Genomic DNA, 16,483 nt, shown 5'->3' with positions numbered 1-16,483 from the left:
AGCCTGGGGGGAGCTGGGAGGGGGAGGGGAGGAGAGTCAACCCAGAGACTCCGGTTGCTCAACGAGTACAGGGCTTCTGAGGTGAAGGCCCTGTGATCCCCGTCCTCACGGCCTGGGACACTGGGCTTGTCCCTCAGGGAACCTCCAAGACCTGTCTCTGGCTTGGGTGAGGCGGACCCATGACAGCGCTGGCAACGGTCTGCCTTGTGACTGCCCCCTCCCTTCGGAACAGTGCTCTGTCGCCTCCATCTCAGAATGCTCCCTGCCCTGGTGCATACTAGGTCCTCCCCACGTGCCAGCCAAACTGGCCTTCTGCTGGGCGTCACCGTGCTGGCCCCAAGGAGCAGTGGCTGACAGAAATACAAGTGGACACAAAAGTGTCCTCACAATAACTGAAGAGGGAAAATCACATGCAATTATAAAGGACTAAGGGATGGGGCTCTTTCTGCCTCCTCCCTGAACAGATTTTCCCGCGTGGGATCCAAATTGAATTCTAACCAGGATGCTGTCCCCATGGCCAGAAACCGGTGGCCGCTTGGCACAGTTTCCTCCAAGACAGGAATTTCAGACTTCTCTCTGATGAGCAGAGAGCTCCCCCGACTTCTGACAAAAATGCCGGCAGACTGCACAGCAGGGAGGAGAGGGAAGAGAGGGAAGGGGGGAAGAAGCCAGCAGCCTGCAAACTGAGGAAATCCCGGGGGACGTTTGGGATGAAGTTTCAGAGCAGATGGTACTGCCTCTGAGCACCTCAGCTTTGGTGCAAGGGGTGACGTGCTGTGCTGGCCGTGGGATGTGACTCTGGGGCTTCTCCCAACATCTCCGCTTGGCTGGCATGTCCCTTTGAAGGCATGTTCCCAAGGAGCTGCTCCTTACCCCTCATACTGGACACGGAGCAGGACACCTTCCCATCAAGGTCCTCTAGCAAAGCACATGCACTCCAGGCCCCCACCTGCACGCTTCTGACAACATGGTACATCCCAAACCTCCCAGGAACCCAGACCAGCTGCAGCAGAAACTTACTACCCCATCGCAGTGCTGGCCACCGGCATCTGACTCCGGCATTGCTAGTTGTCTGTTGAAACTGATCTCCAAGCCGCCTGCCCTCAAAGGCTGATAATTGCAGAAGGCAGCAGTGGCCAAACCTGGGTTCCTGCTGCTCTCCTGGAAGTCAGGGAAGACCCTTGCAAAAGGGAAATTGACTCCTCTAAGAAACTCCCGCTGGGGGAGGACCTCACCACTCTGCTCTGCTGGCCAAATGTTTACAAAGAGATAGCTGTGGCTGCACAAAGCCCTTTTCTTCTGTCTGAGACCGAAAATCTGGGCCCCGCATGGAGACTGAGCTTCTGCTGCCCTTCTCCCAGGGACAGGAGATGTCCCACCAATCTGGGCCTGGGACCCTGGGGAGGCACTGCTCCTGGCGCTGACGCTCGGCCATGGAGAGCCACGGAACAGCTGGGACACCTGAGGGCCACCCTGCAACCGGTACAAGGCTGGAGGGAACAAAGGGAGCGGAGGACTCACCCTAGCAGCAGAGTCGGCTGCACCGGCCGCCTGTGAATGCAGCCCGCCCACCAGGTCACATGGCTCGGAGCCGAGCAGAGGATCAAAGGGGCTTTGTGGCTTCGGAACAAGGAGCCTCCCAGAGCGCGGGCAGAGGTAGGAGGGACTGTGACTGCCTTCGAAGGGAGAACTGGCTCTGAGGGGCAGGGTGAGGGGCGCGGGGGGCAGGGTGGGGAGCAGGCAGAGAAAAGGATCTCCGGGCAGCCCGGGACTTTGCGGGGTGTATTATTCGTGCATAAGAAGCTCCAAGGAGTGGAGTTTCCAAGCCAGCCTCAGTCACTCCAAAAGGAAAGTGACATGGTCCCCGGAGAAGAGCTCTAGGAAGGAAAGCGAGAAAGCAGCTCACCTGCACCGGCCAGGCTGCCCTTGCCAGGAGTCTGCCTGCACAGCCAGCAGCACCCTCTGCCCAGCCTGTCCTCTGCCTGACTGCTGGCTGGTGCCAAGAATCTGATATGCCCACAGGCACCCTTGCTCCCTGCTGCCCCGCCCCGTGCTTCCCCTTTGCCAGGTGTACCCCAGATGCGTCCCCCACCAAGTCCTGACCCCAACCAGCCCAGATGACACACCTAAGCTCTTGGAGGGCCTCACCCAGGGCTGCAGGACTCCTCGGGAATGAAGCCCAGACCCACAGCTTGGAGCTGTTCTGGCCTTCCAGGCAGCCAGAGGTCAGAGCACAACCAGCCCTGTTTTCCCTCAACCGCCAAGGTGTGCCATGGGGGAGAGGACCCTGCAAGTGCGAGGCAGCGGGAGAGGGGCTGGGCTGGGCTGGGCTGGGCTGGACAGGCGGGAGTGGGGGCCAGCTCACCCTGAGCTCTTCTTTCTGGAGCCTCAGAACTCAGATTCTAGCCCGCCCCAGCTCCTCCCACCCCTCCCGGCCTGGGCAGTGAGTCAGTCTCCTCCTTTCTCCCCCCCTTGCAGGCCCCACATTGAGCTGGGACCCCCCGGGGGGAGGGGTGGACTAGGTGATCCCAGAGGAGAGAACTCGGGAGCAATCTTGCTGGGGCTGGGCCTGTATGCTGGGGTGGGCCAGACCCACCCCCTGCACAACCTTTGACCCCAAGTAAGTGAGTCATTCTCAGGCATGGGCGTGGCCAAGCAGGCCCAGGCTGACTCTCATACTGAGGAGAGTGCCTGGTGGCTGGTTTGGGAGACTTTCCTGGGGCAGGGAGCCCTGAGTGACACCTGGGAAGGCGGTTGTAGGGCCAGTGGCTGGTCCTCCTGCCTCCCGGAGGATTAAATCCCACCCAGCCCCCATGGCCGCCACTCTTACTCCCAAAATGTTCCCTGGACTCTGCACACTCACAGGTTTCTGGTTCTCAGACCCCCCCCCCCCCCCCCGCCGTGGCTGGTGGGTGAGGGCCCAGAGCACCCACCCACCAGCCACACAGGCAAGCTGACTAGGTCTAGCTGGTCCACCTTCCAGGTTCCTCAGAAGCCAGCTCTTCCCCATCAGAGCCACTGGACCATCGAACCCAGCCACTCCCCACTCCTGGAGGCCAACTTTACCCCCAGCAGCCTCTAGAACCTTCAGGTTTGCCACACAGATTTCAGGGGGCTGCTGTCCATGTCCCTCCCCACCCCCACACAGTGGTGGGTGCAGAGCTGCTACCATCAGTCTCTGGACACCGAGCCAAAGACAGGGAGCATCCAGGGAAGGGACTGTGTGGCCAGAGTCCCTGTTCCCATCTCAGTGGAAGAGAGGCTGTGGTGGGTCTGAGGTGTGGGCTCAGAGTCAAACCCCAGAACCAAGGCCCCTTCACTCACAATCGCTGTGGCCCATAACTTAATGGCTACAGATTTGACCTTCCCCATCTGTAAAATGGGTGCAATCAACCCCAGTAGCAAGAATCAAAGCAAGAAGTGCATATTCAGAACCAGGAAGGTGATTTCCTAGGACAGGGATTGGGGGAATCCCCAGCTGGCCCCGCCTACCAGGCTGCGCCCTTGTTGCAGGAGCCTGAAGGGCAGCTCCAGGAACCAGTGACAAAGGATGCCAAGAAGGACTTCTGTCACTTCCACTCTGCACCTGCTCAGGTGGCTTCCTTGCTTCGCTGTGGGCAGAGGCTTCCCCCTTCCCAGCCCCCTAGAAGCCTCCTCCCCTGCCTCTGGCCTTGCTTTGTCAGCCAGCTTTTGGGCCCCACAGGCTCCTCCTAGGGCCCACCACCCCTTTCTGGGTACCAAGTAGGCAAGCCACCTGCTCCCCAAGCCCACCCCTCACCCTTCCTCCTCCAGGGAGGCGGCTTGGGTACCTCCTACACAGCAGTCCTCACTGATCACTCCATCAGTGGGGGTCTTTAGGGTCCAGGAGAGGGAACCCCTGTGCCTGAAAAGCCCTCTAGCCCAGGCACTTTCCTTACATACACCTTCTGCCTCCGGCGCAGCTTGGCACCCCCAACGTTGGGCACAGGCTTGGCATCTCAGAAGCCCGAGTTGATGTCGCTACCTCGTCAGTCTCCAGCAGAAACAAGCTGAGTCGCACATGCAATTTCAGAGACTCCAGAAGCCTCTTTAAAATGGTCAGAAGAAACAGGTGGATTCACTTTAATGCATTTCACTTAAGCTAATAGAGCCAAAACAGCATAAACTCAACATGTACTCAGCATAAAAAAAAGAAAGATTGTTTACATTTTTCCTTCTTTCTGTACGAAGGCCTTGAAATCCAGCATGCATTTTACAGTGACAACACTGCTCAATTTGGATGGTCACATCTCAAGCAGCCAAGAGCCATGTGTGGCTAGAGGCTATAGTACTGCTTGGACAGAACAGCTCTCAATACTATCAATGTCACCCAGGGAGTACGCCCAATCCCTGGATGCGGAGTCCCATGGATCATTCTTAGCACTGGTGTGCAGCCACACCTCAGGCTGCTACAGGACACAGCTCCATTGAATACTCAGTGGTGTCCACTGGCAGATGCTGCTGAGGCCATTGAGCCCTCTGTCATGGTGTCTCCTTGTGGGGAAGGTACCAAGCTCATTTCTGTCAGGTTCCACTACCAGAGAGAATAGAACATCTCCTAAGAAATTAACTTCTTAGACATGTGCTAAGCATCCATCAGACTGTTTCAAAGACATCAATTCCTGCCACTGCCAACCCACAGGTGCTGAGGCAGGGATTCACCTCTCACTTGAAGGCAGCTGGCACAGGCTGACCAGTGACTTGCCTTGAAAGGCCTAACTCAAGAGCGATGAGCTGGGCTGTTGGAATTTCCCCCAGCAGCATGGAGCCAGGAACCTTCTTGGTAGAGAGCCCAGAAATATGGAGGTCATGCAGACATGGGGGCTGGAAAACTATTGAGGGGTCATTTGCAGAGAGAGAGAGAGAGGAATGACAGAAACACAGGCAGAGACCCCAAGAAAGTAGGAGGGAGGAAGGGAAGGTGGCCAACATCCAGGCTACTGCAGCAAGGGCCCCTCCCGAGCCAAGACGTCGTGGGCACTGGCTTCCCCAGCATGTATACGCTGCCAATAACCAACTCATCACACCCTTGTTCAGTTACTTCAAAGTCACACAGAACTGCACTGATTAAAAAAGAATCTATAGTGACAGAAAGCAGATTGGTGGTTGCCAAGGGGTGGGGGATTAATAGGGAGAGACTGCTAATGAACACAGGGGTTCCTTTGGGGTGATGAAAATGTTTTAGAATTAAATGGTGGTGATGGTTGCACAATAATATAAATATGCTAAATGCTACTGGCTGACCAGGTGGTGGCGCAGTGGATAAGAGCGTCGGACTGGGATGTGGAGGACCCAGATTCGAGACCCTGAGGTCGCCAGTTTGAGCGCAGCTCATCTGGTTTGAGCAAAGCTTACCAGCTTGGACCCAAGGTCGCTGGCTTGAGCGAAGGGTTACTCGGTCTGCTGAAGGCCCACGGTCAAGGCACATATGAGAAATCAATCAATAAACAACTAATGTGTCACAACAAAAAACTGATGATTGATGCTTCTCATCTATCTCTCCGTTCCTGTCTGTCTGTCTGTCCCTATCTATCCCTCTCTCTGACTCTGTCTCTGTAAAAAAAAAAAAAGCTAAATGCTACTAATGGTAAAGTCTGTGTTCTATGTATTTTACCACCATATATATATTTAAAGAAAAGAGGGATTTAATGTTTTTTTTTCCCCCTTAGCCAGTTTGTTTTGTTTTATACCTTAAAACTAGAAAGTTTCATAGGAAATGAATGGATTGTAATACATTAGAATGTTTTATATTTTTAATGTTATTATCATTTTTTTTTTTGTATTTTTCTGAAGTTGAAAACGGGGAGGCAGTCAGACTCCCACATGCACCCGACCAGGATCCACCCAGCACGCCCACCAGGGGGCAATGCTCTGCCCATCTGGGGCATCACTCTGTTGCAACCAGAGCCATTCTAGCGCCTGAGGCAGAGGCCACAGAGCCATCCTCAGCGCCCAGGCCAACTTTGCTCCAATGGAGCCTTGGCTGCGGGAGGGGAAGAGAGAGACAGAGAGGAAGGAGAGCGGGAGGGGTGGAGAAGCAGATGGGCGCTTCTCCTGTGTGCCCTGGCCGGGAATCGAACCCAGGACTCCTGCACGCCAGGCTGACACTCTACCACTGAGTCAACCGGCCAGGGCCTGTTATTATTTTTTTTATTAAAGATTTGTCTGCGAGCCAGATGCAGCCATCAAAAGAGCCACATCTGGCTCGCGAGACATGGGTTCCTGACCCCTGATATAGACATCCAGGTTCAATTTCCAGTCAGGGCACACAAGAGAAGTAATCATGTGCTTCTCTCCCCCCTCCCTCTCCCCTTCCTTTCCCTCTTCCCTTCCCGCAGACAGTAGCTCTGTTGGTTCAAGTGTCGGCCTGGGGTGCTGAAGATAGCTCTGTTGGTCTGAGTGATTCAGCCTCAGGCACTAAAAATAGCTCAGTTGATTCAAGCATTGGCCCATGACAGGTATTGCCCATTGGATCCCAGTTGGGGCACATGCAGGAGTCTGTCTCACTATCTTTCTTCCTCTCACTTGAAAAAACAAAAACAAACAAACAAAAAACCCAGAGAGCCCTAAGAGAAATCATGAGTCCTGTGCCCCTCATCCTAGAACTGGTGTTACCTTCTATGGCAGGAAAGGTTCTGCAAGTGTGATTAAGGCCTGGGAGATGCAGGCATTACCCTGGATTATCAAGGTAAGTCCTAAATGTAACCACAAGTATCCTTCTGAGGGAGGCTTAGAGGGGAATTTGAAGAATACAGAGAAGATGACCCCGTGATGATGGAGAGCAGTTGTAGAGTGATGTGGCCACAAGCCAAAGGCTGCCAGCAGCCAGCAGAAGCTGGGTGAGGCGAGGAGGGTCATCTCCTGTAGCCTCCAGAAGGAGCCAACCTGCTGACACCCTGACTGAGCTCATTCACCCTGATTTCAGTCTTCTGGCCTCTCTAACTGTAAGAGAATAAGTTTCTGTTTGAGGCCAAGTTGTGGTAACTTGCTAAGGTGGCCACGCAGCCCACAGTTCCAGCCTCAGCCCACATGAGCTGTGAGCTTTCTTACGCCAACAAAGAAGCCACACCCACAGCTGAAGGGACGGTCTCCAGGCCATGTGTCCAGAGCAGAACAGGGTCTCCCCCAACCCTGAGAGATTGTGAGATTTCCCAAGGCTACCGCTCAACCCTCACCCACAAAGCAGAGGGAGTCCACCTCACTGGGCACAAGGCTGCCTTGCAGTGGAAAGAGGATCCCAAGGCATCTGGTGAGCAGCCCCACAGGTCAGCTGTCCAGTAGCAGGGAAGCCACAGTGGGGGGTTAGGGTTCCCTCATCTAACTGGGCCTACTTGGAGAAGAGCATAGTCTGGGAGCTGTCTCCTGCTCACAGTGCAGGGAAACCCACGTGATGCCCAACATACCTTCACTCTAGCAGGCAGCAGCATTAGCAGAAAGGAGGGGAAGTGGTTATATGGCACCTCCCCACATACACACACACACACACACACACACACACACACACACACACTCACATGTGCACACACCTGCCCCTACCCTAGTTCCCAGGCCTTTCACTTTTCCCCTGTTCAAAGCCTGGCTGTGGGCACAAAGCTCAGCTCTCCTACCAACTCTTCCAACCCACCACGGGCAGACTGCATGGAATATAGCTGATGCTTCCCACCAAACACCATGAAAAATATCCCCTTTCATCTGTAGGCCTGTGGCTGGGATCCCAGCACACGGCACAGGGGAAGGGCTGGGCGGGTTCAAAAATTGGGTCTGCCAGCATATCGGGATCCCACATGCTACGAGCTGGCACTCAGACAGGTGCTGGTGCCCACACAAGCCCCTATGGTGTCCTGGGTTGGGTGGGCAGGTCCCTGCAAAGTTTCTCCTAGCAGAACAGGGCTATAGTGCCTGGGGTTTTTTTGCCACATTTGGTTGACATCTTTCTCTTTCTTCCAGTTCCTTGACCTAGGGGGAATGGTTGGGCTCTCCCTAATTCAACAAGTACCTCCCCCCCCCCCCTTGATTTGGCCCAGTTACCTCCTCCAGCTGTTACCTTTCTCCCTCTCTGAACAGCCCAGCCTCCTGACAGTTGCTCTCCATTGTGGTTTCTATCTCCCCACCACCCACTCACTTTGGAAACTTTGCTGTCTGGCGTCTCACTATCTAAACCCAGCTCTAGAAAAAAATCCCCATCACCAACATCCAGTTCCAACCCATCTGACCTTGGGGCAGCACGTGACATGCATTAACCACCCTCCTTCCTCTCCTCATCCCCCAAAGCAAGGGTTTAAACAGTCTCCTCTCCCTCACCTCAGTCTCCTCACCTCCACTGCCAGCTTCAGCCATCACCCCAGGCTGACATCTCTGGTCTTGACCCCCTTCCCAGCTCAGTCACATCTTTGCAGCCTGCTGTTTTATGAAAACCTACATTTTTCATTCAGTCCCTGTTGTCTCCCAAACCTCACCTAAAATCCCATTAAAAGTCACCACCTCTAGGAAGCCCTCCAGATGCTCTCCATCAGATGTGACCAGCAACTCCCCCATCTTTCTTGCTTTTTGAGTCCCACCCCAACCTGGAACCCCTGCCAGGCTGACTTACTCACCTCCTCCTGAGTCTCCTAGGCAACAGCCTCAAGAATGGTGGCTAGGAGGCCCATTTCCTCCCTCCTAAGAAGGGCTCCTCCCACCCCAACCATCAAGTTGCATCTTCCCCTCCCAAGGACCTATAATACACTTTCCTTTTTCCTTTTGAAAAGCTATCATTGTATCAACAATGTGTTTAATTAAATCTTCACTCAGAACATTGTTATTCACCTACAGCCAACTCTATTGTTCAGGAGTGGGTCACTTTGTAGCTCAAAGTAGCCCCAGACACATTTCCATGACCTCCTCCCCACCATGCACCCCAGGGCTGAAAATTTTTTGCAGACAGAAAACTAGAATCCTAAACACCAGGCAATAAAACAATCAGACCCTGCACTAATTTCAGTGACCAAAAGAAACCAAGTGTGTCACACAGGGGAGGAGTTTGGCCCTGAGCACTCGCTCAGGGGTGTCAGGAGGGAAGGCGGCCAGGTGGGGGAGCTCCAGGTCGGCATCAGGGGCCACAGACCTCCTCACACTGAAACAAGGACCAGAACAAGAGCACAGCAGCTAAAATGGTAGTATTTTGAGTCAAACAATAAATGGTTTGGTATTTAGAGGCGGACTGAAGTTCCGAGACAGGGTGGAGAGGGACATAGTAAGGGCAGGAAAGTTTCTCAATCCTGGGGCACATTACCACTTAAGGGGACCGTCTAAGGCAAAGCATGTGTTAACCCAAAGTAAATTGCTAAATTAGTTTTGGTTGGCTACTAACCAAATTTCTAAGGATTAAAGTCTTCTTTTTCACTTCGTGGATTAGTCTGCGGGCTGCACAAAATTGTTCGGTGGGCCGCGAGTTTGAGACCCCTGGTCTAAGCAATACAGATGCCTGGGTTGGTATTTTTAATTTCTCAAGGGACTCTAGGACGCAGTCAGGGTTGAGAACTACTGGTTAGGACTGACAGACCCACACACCCAAGACTAAGCAAGAGCTTGATAAAATGAGCTGAATGTATACAAGAGCCACATGGGCGGAGCGGGGGCTGAGGGCCAACAGTCCTACTGTCCAAAGCAGCTCTGCCCTCTGGAGGTCCCGTCCTGCCTTGGGACCACCATGAACCCAGCACAAAATCACAAAATCATCCTGAGCTCACACTAGGTTTACATGCATAAGATCCGTGAGTTCTTGCTACCTGAACACGCACAAGGGGCCGTGGCCGAGCCAATGGGCTTTTTACTAAGGGTCTCCACACTGCCCACTACCAGGCTGAGAAGGAAGAGAACAGGCGAAGGGCGTCCAGGAAGGGACCCAGAACATGCCACTGTGCCATGAAAATTATTTCCAGCAGGCGTTTGAGTTCCTGAAATCTCTTACCTGACTAAAAGCAGAGGCTTCCAGAGCTCACCTGTCATGAATCCCATCGTCTGAGCCACCAGGGAAGACTGACTCTCACCACAAAAGATAAGTGTCTACACCAACCCTAAGTAGACACAGTAACGAAGCTAACATCCCTCCCACCTATTCTCCAAAGGGTTCACTTATCTTTCCAAAATGTCCTATGTCTTCCTGTCAGTCCTCTCATTCTCCTCTTCCCCTACTAAGAGGGCATACAAGCCCCAAATTCTCACAGCCCCTTTGAATCACATTTTTCCATGAACCCCTACATGGATGTGATTAAATCTGTCTACTCTCCTGCGAATGTAGCTCTTGTCAGATTAATTTGCAGACCCCCAACTACTAAACTAAACCTAAGAGGGTGGAGAAAAAGATTTTCCTTCCTGATACCTAAAAAGAAAAAAAAAGAAAACCCTTTCCATGGCAGATCTACACCTTCCCCACCCATGGCCAGCAATCTGGGCTCCTGGTTCTCAAAGTCTGTTAAAGCAGGAGAGCCTGCCAGGCAGTAACCAGCCCCCCAGATTTCTGCAGTCAAATAAATTAGGCAACTGCTACCTTTTCAGTCCCTCTTTTTGGATATTGACAAGTATATATCAGTATACTAAACGTATTAAATTTTGCAATGCAAGTGGTTTTTCTCTTTTTTTTCTTCTTTTTTTTGTTTAAACTGTTCACCAAAATTATTGGACCATGGAACCCCTTTGCCTCTATAATGCTTATTAATGGTCCCACAGAGAAAAGTTTGGAAAACACTGGTTTACATGTTGTAAGCCCCTCGGCTCTGCTCTTGCCCCAGGCCAGACATCATCAGATCACTCCATCCAATCTGGACACAGGTTCAAGCAGGAGCAGGAACTCTGAGCTCCACAGGTAGGATGCTTACCTGGGACAACCACAGGGGCTGGAATCATACTTTAAACCCAGATTCCTAAGTTACCACGAGACACAGGAACGATCTGGGGGCACTGTTTACTGAGGCAAAAACCCTGAAGACAGCCCGGATGCCCACTGCGCAGAGCACGGAAAGCTAGGGCACTTCTGCGAGCTGAACCCCGCCCCCGCCCCCGCCCCCGCTGAATTGCGCGACTGGCCCTATGGGCACTGGAGTGCATGGCCTTGGTGCACAGATACGGGGGAGCCGCAGAAGTAGGCTTACCCATGCACGCCCCAGTGTCTGCGGTTCTGCAGCCTGCAAGGCAGCGCCTTGTCTCACCGAGAAATGGAGCTGTGTGGCAAATGTCCTAACGTCACCTGGCAACCACTCGTGGCAGGAAGGAAATGGGGCTGCCCGACGTTTGCTCCTCAGGCTAGATAGAGGCGCCCAGGTGTTTGCCATCTGAGATTGTGCAGGTTTTTTAAAAAACAGAAAAAATCTTCAGTGGCACTGGGGAGTAACAAGCCATGAGCTTTCCTGCGTCTAACTTGCAGGTGACCCAGGAGACAAGTCACAACCTCCCTGAGCCTCAGTTTACTCACCTGTAAACCAAGTACAAGGAACTCTCTGTCCTGCAAGGAGGTTGCTCAAACTCCCTGCCCTCCCCGTGAGTTTGGGGGAGGCTGATGCAAGCTAAGATGTCAAAGGGCTCTGAAAGCCCTGAGAAGCTCCTGACCCCAGGGCCTCAGCTCGAGGCCTGTTTTTTTGTTTTTGTTTTGTTTTTTACAGAGAGAGAGAGGGAGAGTCAGAAAGAGGGATAGACAGGGACAGACAGACAGGAATGGAGAGATGAGAAGCATCAATCATTAGTTTTTCGTTGCAACACCTTAGTTGTTCATTGATTGCTTTCTCATATGTGCCTTGATCACGGGCCTTCAGCAGACCGAGTAACCCCTTGCTTGAGCCAGCGACCTTGGGTCCAAGCTGGTGAGCTTTTGCTCAAACCAGATGAGCCCGCGTTCAAGCTGGCAACCTCAGGGTCTCAAACCTGGGTCCTCGGCATCCCAGTCTGACGCTCTATCCACTGCGCCACCGCCTAGTCAGGCTCCAGGCCTGTTTTCATGACCTGGCAGAAAACATCCTAGCCAAAGGAAGCTCTGTTTTTTCCTTTAGGGCAGAGGCCTCAGGCCAGAGGTCTAGGGTTTTCATAGCTGCTCTGTATACACGAGATGAGGCCTTTGTCAGCCCCAGATGGCTAGTAGTGGGAATGCCTGAAACCCTTCGCTCCGTTAGCAAAGACACTGAGCAGGTAAATCCTTCCTCATGGGAAACAAAGAAGCTTGTTTGAATTGAGCCCAAACCAGCCCAGACCAGCTCTCTCCTCCTTTCTCTCCTCCCAGAACTGGGAGCTCAGGAAATTCCAGATTGTGAAGAGGCTGGAACATCTCCTCATCTGTTTATTCAGAGAGGGGACACTGACCCACCTTCCCTTCACAAACCTAGGCATCCTTGGTGCCAGAGCCTCCCTGCTCGGGGCCAGGGATCCCATCTATGAGCCACCCAGAGCCTCAGGGTCTCGGGAGGCTGCCAAACTCTCCATCTCATCAGGAAAAACATAGGCTTTGAGGTCAGAAGGACGGGAATTCAAATCTGCCTCCATTTATGAGCCAAGTGACTTCGGGTAGATTTCTTAAGCTCTGGGAAACAGTTTTCTCATCTATCAAAAGGGGAGAGGGATCCCTCCCTCACCAGAATTTGAGAATGAAGAGGAGAGACACAGTATATACACAAACTGGCACGGTGCCCAGTACCCAAGCAGGCGCTCGATGCAGCTGCCTTCTGCCTCCCACCGCAGCACTCGCAGGGCATGTGGGCAGGAAGACACCCGGGACCCAGGCATCTGCCAGCTTCCAGAGCGCAGGGGCTCTGAGTTGGAAGTGAAAAAGGAACAAAAAGAAACTGTTGGCGGACACGAAGAGTTTTGATTAGTGACGTCTTTCATGCATCTGTGCTTTAAAACCCTAATGCTGGAGCCAAAACTCGCCTGCAAAATTTCTCTGTAAGAAGTACATTTTAGAAAGAAAAGAAGGCCCTGGCCAGTTGGCTCAGTGGTGGAGCGTCGGGCTGGCATGCAGGAGTCCCAGGTTCGATTCCCAGCCAGGGCACACAGGAGAAGCACCCATCTGCTTCTCCACCCCTCCCCCTTCCTTCCTCTCTGTCTCTCTCTTCCCCTCCCGCAGCCAAGGCTCCATTGGAGCAGAGGTGGCCCAGGCACTAAGGATGGCTCCATGGCCTCTGCCTCAGGAACTAGAATGGCTCTGGTTGCAACAGAGCAACGCCCCAGATGGGCAGAGCATCGCCCCGTGGTGGGCGTGCCAGGTGGATCCCGGTCGGGCGTATGCGGGAATCTGCCTGACTGCCTCCCATTTCCAGCTTCAGAAAAATACAGAAAGAAAGAAGAAAGAAGAAAGAAAGAAAGAAAGAAAGAAAGAAAGAAAGAAAGAAAGAAAGAAAAGAAAAGAAAAGAAAAGAAAAGAAAAGAAAAGAAAAGAAAAGAAAAGAAAAGAAAAGAAAAGAAAAGAAAAGAAAAGAAAAGAAAAGAGGGAGGGAAGAAGGAAGAAAGGAGGAAGGGAGGGAGGGAGGGAGGGAGGGAGGGAGGGAGGGAGGGAGAGGAATCCCGCAAACATAATACTCAGTGAAGAAGCTGGAAATACAGGTGTACTGTATGGTACTGTCAAGCCCCCGCCAGGCAAAAGTCTTTGTGGGGCTGGAACATTTCTGCACCCTGATCATGGTGGTTATATGAGTCCACACACGTGGTGATGTTTCGTAGAATCACACAACAAAAGTGGGTGCCTGTAGAACCAGTGACAGCCAGCTATGCCTGCAGCTGAGTGACTGCACCTTGTTTGTCATGCACTGAGGCCTGTAACGCGTCCCTGTGGGGAGAAGCAGGTGATGGGCACATAGGACTCTCTATGACTTTTGCAACTTCTGGTGAGTCTAAGATTACCTCAAAAATAAAGTTTCTTTAAAGTTCATTAAAAATAGGAGATGCCAAAATATTTTATCACACAATAGACAAGTTAGAACGAGAACTGGATGATTCAGAAGTTGTCTGTTCACGCCTTCACTCGGTGCCTGTGGACCATGTCCCCCGGATGCCACCATGGAGTCAGGTCCGGGGCCTGAGTCGCACAGACACAGGCCCTGCCAGCTCAGGGAGGAGACACAGAGTTCAAAGAGGTGATAGGTGGAACCCACGTGGTTTGGTAGCACTTAGCAAGCATCTGGGCACCTGAAGACAGTGCACAGTCCACTGAGGTCATTCTTAAGAGTCCTAAGAGGCCCTGCCCAGGGGGAAGCAACACTCTGGGCAGAGGCACCTGAGACTACAGGTTTGACATCCAAACCCCAGGATAGAATGATCAGAGCAGGTAGGGAGCAGGAATTTGCTCACCTGGGCCCCATGCAGCTCTAAAAATGACTGTTTCATAGCTGGCCCAGGTGGTGATGGGGGAAGGCAGACATTGCAACCCCATCAGCAAGGTCCCAGGAGCCCTGGGCAGCCTGCAGACACCTGCAGGAGGCCCATGCCCATGCAGGATGCCTAACACTCTCCCAACTCTGCCTAGCTGGGGCATCCTCTGGGTCTGGGGGCTCCCAGAGCTGCAAGGCTGTAAGGAAGGGACCCAAAGTCCAGCACCTGCTGCAGCAGCAGCTCCTCCACACCCTCCCAACCGGTTTGCTCCCTGACAGTCCACTCCTGGTACCTTCCCCACCACCAGGAGGAAAGCACTTTGGGAAGGAGGAGCTAGAAATCTGGCCTGACCTTCCTGTGTGCCCCTCTGCCAGTCACTCAACTTCCCAGGGCTCCTGTTTCCTTATTTGCATATCAAATAGATGATCCCCCAAATTTGTTTCAGCTATAGGATTCTAATTCTGAAAGGAAGAAAAAAACACAAAAAGGAGGCAGGAGAACCCACCCTCACCCTTCCTTCATTTGCGAGAAGCGGAGACTGTTTCCCCTGGTTTCTTTCCAACCCTGCCCGGGGGAGCCTCCTTGTACACTCTGGGGGCTGGGAGAGTCTAGGGGAGCCCTGAATCTTCCAGGGCTCAGGTAATCCAGAGACACAAGGAATCCCTCCTGAACTCTTCCAGAAGAGCAGCCCCACTTCCTGACCATGCTAACTTCCTTTTGCCGCTGTAACAAATTACCACAAATCTGGTAACTTAAAAATAAAACAACAGTGACTTGTCACCTTATAGTTATAGAAGGCAGAAATCCAATATGGGTTCACCAAGCCAAAACCAAGGGGTCAGCAGGCTGGCTCTATCTGGAGGCTCTAGAGGGACAGGCCTTCTGCAGCTTCGAGAGGCCGTCATTCTCACATAGTATCACGGACAGGACTCTTCCCGTCTGGTTGCGAGAACCCTGGTGATTACACTGGACCTGTGCGATTGTCCTGGATAAACTTTCCAGATTATCCAGGACAATTCCCATGTTAAAGCCAGCTGATCGGCCACTTCTATCTGCAACCTTGGTTCCCCTTTGCCCCTGGACTTAGGGACTCAGCACCAGCACACACGTCCTGGGGCTTAGCGTGTGCCCATCATTGGGAGTCATCACTCTGCTGACCTCACCAAGCCAGGCCCTGAAGGGAGGTGAATGATAGGATCACAAACCCAGGAGGCTGCCTGCTTGAGTTCCCAGCTCCAGCACTTAGCTAAGGGACCCAGGTATATTCATCATTAAAATGGGACAATGTATCTGAAGGGGGTGGGGGAGCAGAAGGTCATCCTCCTGAGAAGCTCCATCCGTGACTCACTGACAGTGAGCCCTCCAGGACAATACTGGAGATCACCGGAGCTTCCCGGGCAGAGCCCTTGGCTGCTGTCGAAGGATGCCTGGGCAGGCCATGGTCACTGAGGGGGGCAGCCAGCGTCTGTGGCCTCCTCCCTCACCAGACCCACAGGAGGCCACAGCGCCTCACCTGATCCCTGGATGCTGAGCTCCGCCCACCTCATGGAGGGACCCCCTTCCTCCAAAAGAGAAGCAGCCACATGTCCAGGGGACCCCTGCTTTCCCACAAAGCAGTCACAAAGGTCACGGGGTGAAGGGATCAGTGCTGTGTTCCTGGATCCTGGAAACCAGGCCACGGGTCCCAGACTCAGGCCACACACGGGTCTCACTTCTCTCCCAGGAGTCTGGCTTTTCTCATTATGCCCCAACGGGCCCTGAGCAACTGAAGCCAAAGAGGATAAACTGCCCCAAATCACAGTATCGCAGTAACTGGCTGGGCTGTGTAGCCTTGGGGATGGCTCTTCCTCACTGGGCCTCTCTCTTCCTCTTAACAGAGAGTGGGACAAGGGGATCCCAGGAATCCAAGAGGGAGCACTGCTCCCTGATCCACAATCAACTGTTGGCGAGTCCCAGACAAAGCTCCCAGAACCCAGCAGCGCCCCTGCTGAAGAAACACTTGGAGATGTTCTTTATGTTCTGTCCTAAGTAGTGGCACCCTGGCCTTCTCCCTGCTGTCCTCCCCAAACCAGGACAGTCAGCCCACCCTGCAGGGGTGGTAGCAGCTGTCAGTCACTCCCAGGATGGGGGCTGGATG

The 16,483-nt window shown here is 53.1% G+C and overlaps 1 protein-coding gene across 7 annotated transcripts in view; it reads right to left on the bottom strand.

Moving 5' to 3' along the window:
* SEPTIN9 (septin 9) overlaps nucleotides 1-16,483 on the bottom strand; it is a 163,758-nt gene that overhangs the window by 35,021 nt on the left and 112,254 nt on the right. Inside the window, exon 1 of one of the 7 annotated variants that reach the window (XM_066381335.1) lies at nucleotides 2,366-2,454. The exons of 5 other annotated variants lie outside the window; for them this stretch is intronic. The gene's annotated coding sequence lies outside the window, so the exon portion shown is untranslated. Of the gene's footprint in view, nucleotides 1-1,521; nucleotides 1,855-2,365; nucleotides 2,455-16,483 lie in introns of those variants that run through there. One more of the 7 variants, XM_066381334.1, reaches the window with a different exon arrangement.

Source organism: Saccopteryx leptura, chromosome 4 (genome assembly GCF_036850995.1).
Source record: "Saccopteryx leptura isolate mSacLep1 chromosome 4, mSacLep1_pri_phased_curated, whole genome shotgun sequence".
NCBI lineage: Eukaryota > Metazoa > Chordata > Mammalia > Chiroptera > Emballonuridae > Saccopteryx > Saccopteryx leptura.
Note: the sequence above shows the minus strand (reverse complement) of the source record. Positions and strands in the feature narration are given on the sequence as shown.